The sequence below is a fragment of the Eptesicus fuscus genome, chromosome 16 (genome assembly GCF_027574615.1).
Source record: "Eptesicus fuscus isolate TK198812 chromosome 16, DD_ASM_mEF_20220401, whole genome shotgun sequence".
NCBI lineage: Eukaryota > Metazoa > Chordata > Mammalia > Chiroptera > Vespertilionidae > Eptesicus > Eptesicus fuscus.
Genome location: NC_072488.1, coordinates 66,491,305 through 66,495,998, shown reverse-complemented (window position 1 = coordinate 66,495,998; position 4,694 = coordinate 66,491,305). Strand labels below are relative to the sequence as shown.

General features: G+C 35.1%; 1 pseudogene; it reads right to left on the bottom strand.

Annotated features, from left to right (window-relative positions):
* Positions 1-3,093: 3,093 nt before the first annotated feature.
* LOC103296833 (coiled-coil domain-containing protein 126-like) lies at positions 3,094-3,547 on the bottom strand (annotated as a pseudogene).
* Positions 3,548-4,694: the final 1,147 nt, after the last annotated feature.

Genomic DNA, 4,694 nt, shown 5'->3' with positions numbered 1-4,694 from the left:
CTATTATGTTGCGGTATGATCCCTCTTTCCCACTTTGCTGAGAGCTTATTGTAAAAAATGGTGCTGGATTTTGTCAAATGCTTTTTCTGCATCTATTGTTATAATCATGTGACTTTTGTCTTTCATTTTGTTTATGTGATGTATCACATTTATTGATTTGCATCGCCAGAATAAGTTCCACTTTGACATAGTGTATCATCTTTTTAATGTATTGCTGGATCTGATTTGCTAATATTTTATTGAGGATTTTAGCATCTATATTCATCAGGGATATTGGCTTGTAAGTCTCTTTCTTTGTAGTGTCTTTTTCTGGTTTTGGGATTAGAATAATGCTGGCCTCATAAAAAGAGCTTAGAAATCTTCCCTCCTCTTGAATATTTATGGAATAGTTTGAGGAGGATAGGAGTTAATTCTTTTTTGAATGTTTCATAAAACTTGCCTGTGAAGCCATCCTATATAGGACTTTTGTTTGCTAGGAAATTTTTCTATTACCACTTCAATTCCATTAGTTGTTATTGGCTTATTAAGATTATCTGATTCTTCTGGTTCAGTTTTGGAAGATTTTATTTTTTTTAGGAATTTCCCCATTTCCCCCAGGTTGTCCAGTTTGTTACCATATACTTATTCATACTATTTTCTTACATTCCTTTGCATTTCTGTGGTGTCAGTTGTTACTTCACCTCTTTCATTTCTGATTTTATATATTTGGGACCTCTCTGTTTTTTGGTGATTCTGGCTAAAGGTTTATCTTGCTTATCTTTTCAAAGAACTAGATCCTTGTTTCACTGATATATATATATATATATATATATATATATATATATATATAGTCTCTGTGTCATTTCTTTCTAATCTGATCTTTAGTTTTTCCTTCCTTCTACTTACTCTGGAACTTTCTTGTTCTCGTTCCAATCCTAATCCCCTAGTTGTAGGGTTAGATAATTTGTTTGAGCTTTTTCTTGTTTCTTGAGGTAGACCTGTAATGCTATCAACTTCCCTCTCAGGACTGTCTTCCATAGATTTCAGATTACTTTATGCTCATTTTTCTTTGATTCCAGGAAGCTTTTGATTTCTTTCTTGATCTCATTAGCAATCCATTCCCATTCATTATTTAATAAGATGCTACTTAGCCTCCATGTGTTTGAATATTTTTGTGTTTCTTAGTGTAGTTGGTTGATTATTTCATGCTGTTGTGATTGGAGAGGATGCTTGGTATTATTTTAATCTTCTTGAACTTGTAAAAAGACTTATTTTGTGTCTTAACATGCGGTTTACACTTGAGAATGTTCTATGTGCTCTTGAGAAGAGTGTATATTCTGCAGCTTTGAGATGAAATGTTCTATAAATGTCAAGTAAATGCATCTGATCTAGTGTGTTGTTTAAGGTCACGATTTCCTTCTTAATTTTTGTCTGGTAGATCTATCCAGTGATGTCAGTTTTTTTTTTTTTAAGTACAAATAATATATTTTATTTAATCTCTGAAAACAGCAATAAAAAACAAAAAATGTCCACATCTAATAAGACAGTACAATTATTCCAAACTTCATTTGGCAATGGTATATAATTCATTTCTTCACATAAAGATAGAATACAGAGAAAGTTTGGAAAGCCCCTTTTCATGAATTTGTTTCATACTTATTTTAATAAAACATTTTAATTATTGCTACTATGCATGGTAGTAATAATGATGAGCAATATAATATCCAAAACTAAATTCAATATAGTCTAAATCTAGAAGCTAGCTGCACTTAGCAGTTATTATAGAGAATAAATACTATGAAATATAGGGCACCATATGGCAATTAAATTTGCTACAAGGGACATTTAAATAAAGGTGTCCTTTGCTCTATGCTAAAATTACCCAAGATTAGGATCTTCTGTGCTATATACATTAACTATTTCCTGAAAGAAAAGTCAATCTTCATAATTTAAATTACACCTTAAATGTTTTAAATTATTTTAAGTGGTCATTACACAAAATGAACATCTAATGTATCTATTATACAAATCCAAAATTTCATAAAGCAGGATAACTAGATGCACGAAATTCATGCAAGAGTAGGCTTTCTTCTGGCACCTAGGACCCGGGCTTCCCTCACAGCCCTGGCTTCATCCAGAAGGTCATCTGGTCTAATTAGCATATTACGCTTTTATTATTATAGATGTTAACATTTCCCAAGCAACAAATGCCTTTATACATCTATACATCTGGCTAAAGTCCTTGAAAGCCCCAGTCTCACAAATATCTCCATCTCCCTTCCCCTGCCAACATAAAGGCAAAGATTATCCAAATATGGAAATAATGTGCTTCCCTGAATGCTTAGACACTCAAAGGGTTAAACTTTTAATACTTATTTTTATCTCATCATAAAAATATCTTTTGTTCTTTAGAATATATGTAAGAAAATGTTACATATGACATTTGAAATTACTATCTTAATGTTCTTTAATTGTCTCAATGTTAAGAATAGGTTACAGACAGTGGCTACTACCCATTTCAAAATTATTTTCATACAAATGTAATTTTTAAAAATATACAATAATTAACCTCCAGTTATTCTGAAGGATAGAGCAAATGAAGACATTCTTTGGGTCATGATTTCAAAACGTTATTTTCAACATTATACTTCCTTTCTCTGCTCATAATCTGAGTAACAAAATATAGTACTGGAAATAAGCACACTTTTTTAACAGTATCAGTTTAAGAGTTATATATATTGAGAACAAATGACAGAATGATTCAATAACAATATTCTTCACTTGTCTGAAAAACATGTTATATATTTAAATAAAATTTTATATACATGAAGCCTTGTCTTTCAGTATTTTGATTTCAGCTTGATCTCAAACACAAAAGGTTTATACAAAGATCACCTACCTGCATACCACATCAACCATGTTACCAAATTCCTTTTAAAGATAGAGTTTAGCATTGAAGAGATTTGCCTGAAAGCAAACTAATAACTTTAAAAAATTTATATACAGAACAAGAGTTCCATGAACCCAGCATATTCCTTGAAAATGCAGAGAGCTGTAATTGCCAAGTATTACTCTATCCTAGCCAGCGGTTTAAAAGCTTTTCTGCCCTCGGATCTAACCCATGGGGATGCAGCAGCTCCAGGAGACCTCTAACTGCTCTCCAATGTTGCCTGATGCATTAACCCTTTTGCTCATGGTCACCGGCACCAGATTCCCACAGTACCACTAGCAGTGTCGATTGCTGAGCCATTCACAACGAGATAGTCGACTTTGTTCTCTAGGTTCACCAACTGCTGTAAAATGGCATCCAAAAGAACAGCAGTGTTCTTTTTGGATCCGCATATCCTGCCATCGAAGGGCCATTCTCTGTGCTCTTATTTTCCTCTGCTAGAGCTTTAATGTATCTTTGGCTTAAATCTAGCATTTGTTCATGTGACTTGACACTGCTTTGATGTCTTGGTTGTTGAAAAGTATAGTGCGGTAACATCAATCCCCAAATGAATCCAAATACAAGCAACAGTAAACTCAATTTCTGGGACATATTTTTTCTGCAGAATGCAAAACTCATTTCTCCTAAAGCAAACAGACTCAGGAGAAAAGTGGTAACTAGAAGTAAGCCACCAAACAAGACTTTTGAAGGGAAAAGAAATTTCCTCCACTTCCTCTTCCTCCGCTAATGTGGTATATTCATCGTCAGCAAGATTGCCTCCAATTCTCAGTTACCTCTGTAAAACTCGACAAAGAGAACAGAGCCCAGCTGTCAAAAACAGAAAAAGAAGTGAGTGCGGCTATGGGGCCTGCTCCATCCCTGCAACTCAGTTGCAGTGCTGGGGTGTGGTGGGAGGACCCCCCCTCCCCTCCCACTCCCACCCCCACCTTTCATGGCCTCGAAGGAGGGTTTCCTCCAGTGACCTGGCCGGGCTGGTTGGGATGCCTCCACCCACCCCCCTCAGTGAGGTTTTAAAATACTATACTATGAGTGTATTGCTGTCTATTTCTCCATTAAAGTCCTCCAGAAGTTTTAAAAATATATTTAGATGCTCCTCTATGGGGTGCATATATGTTTACCAGGGTTAGATCCTCTTGTTGTACTGATCCCTTTAGTATTATATAGTGACCTTTGTCTCTTACCATAGCCTTGGTTTTAAAGTCTATTTTGTCAGATATAAATATTGGTACCCCAGATTTTTTTCTTTCTTTCCATTTGCATGAAATATCATTTTCTATCCCTTTTAGTCTGTGTCTATCTTTCATTCTGAGAAGATCTCTTGTAGACAGCATATATATGGGTCTTGTTTTCTTATCCATTTTGCTTCCATATGTTTTTTTTAGTGGGCTTTTAAAAATTCTATTCTAAATCTTTATTGTTGAGAGTATTACAGATGTCCCCCTTACCCCTTCATTGCTCCCCTCCACACAGTTCTCGCCCTGCACCAGGCCTTCACGACCCTCCTGTCTGTGTCCATAGGTAAGATCTTTGGTTAATCTCTTCACTTCACATCTTCCCCCACCCCCCGCCTTCCCTCTGAGATTCGTCAGTCTGTTCCATATTTCCATGCCTCTGATTCTATTTTACTCACCAGTTTATTTTGTTCATTAGATTTCTTGTTCATTTATTTTGATTTTTAGATTCAATTGTTGATAGATATGTACCCATTGCCATTTTATTGTCCATATTTCTCCTCCTTCTCCTTCTCCTTCTCCTTCTCCTTCTC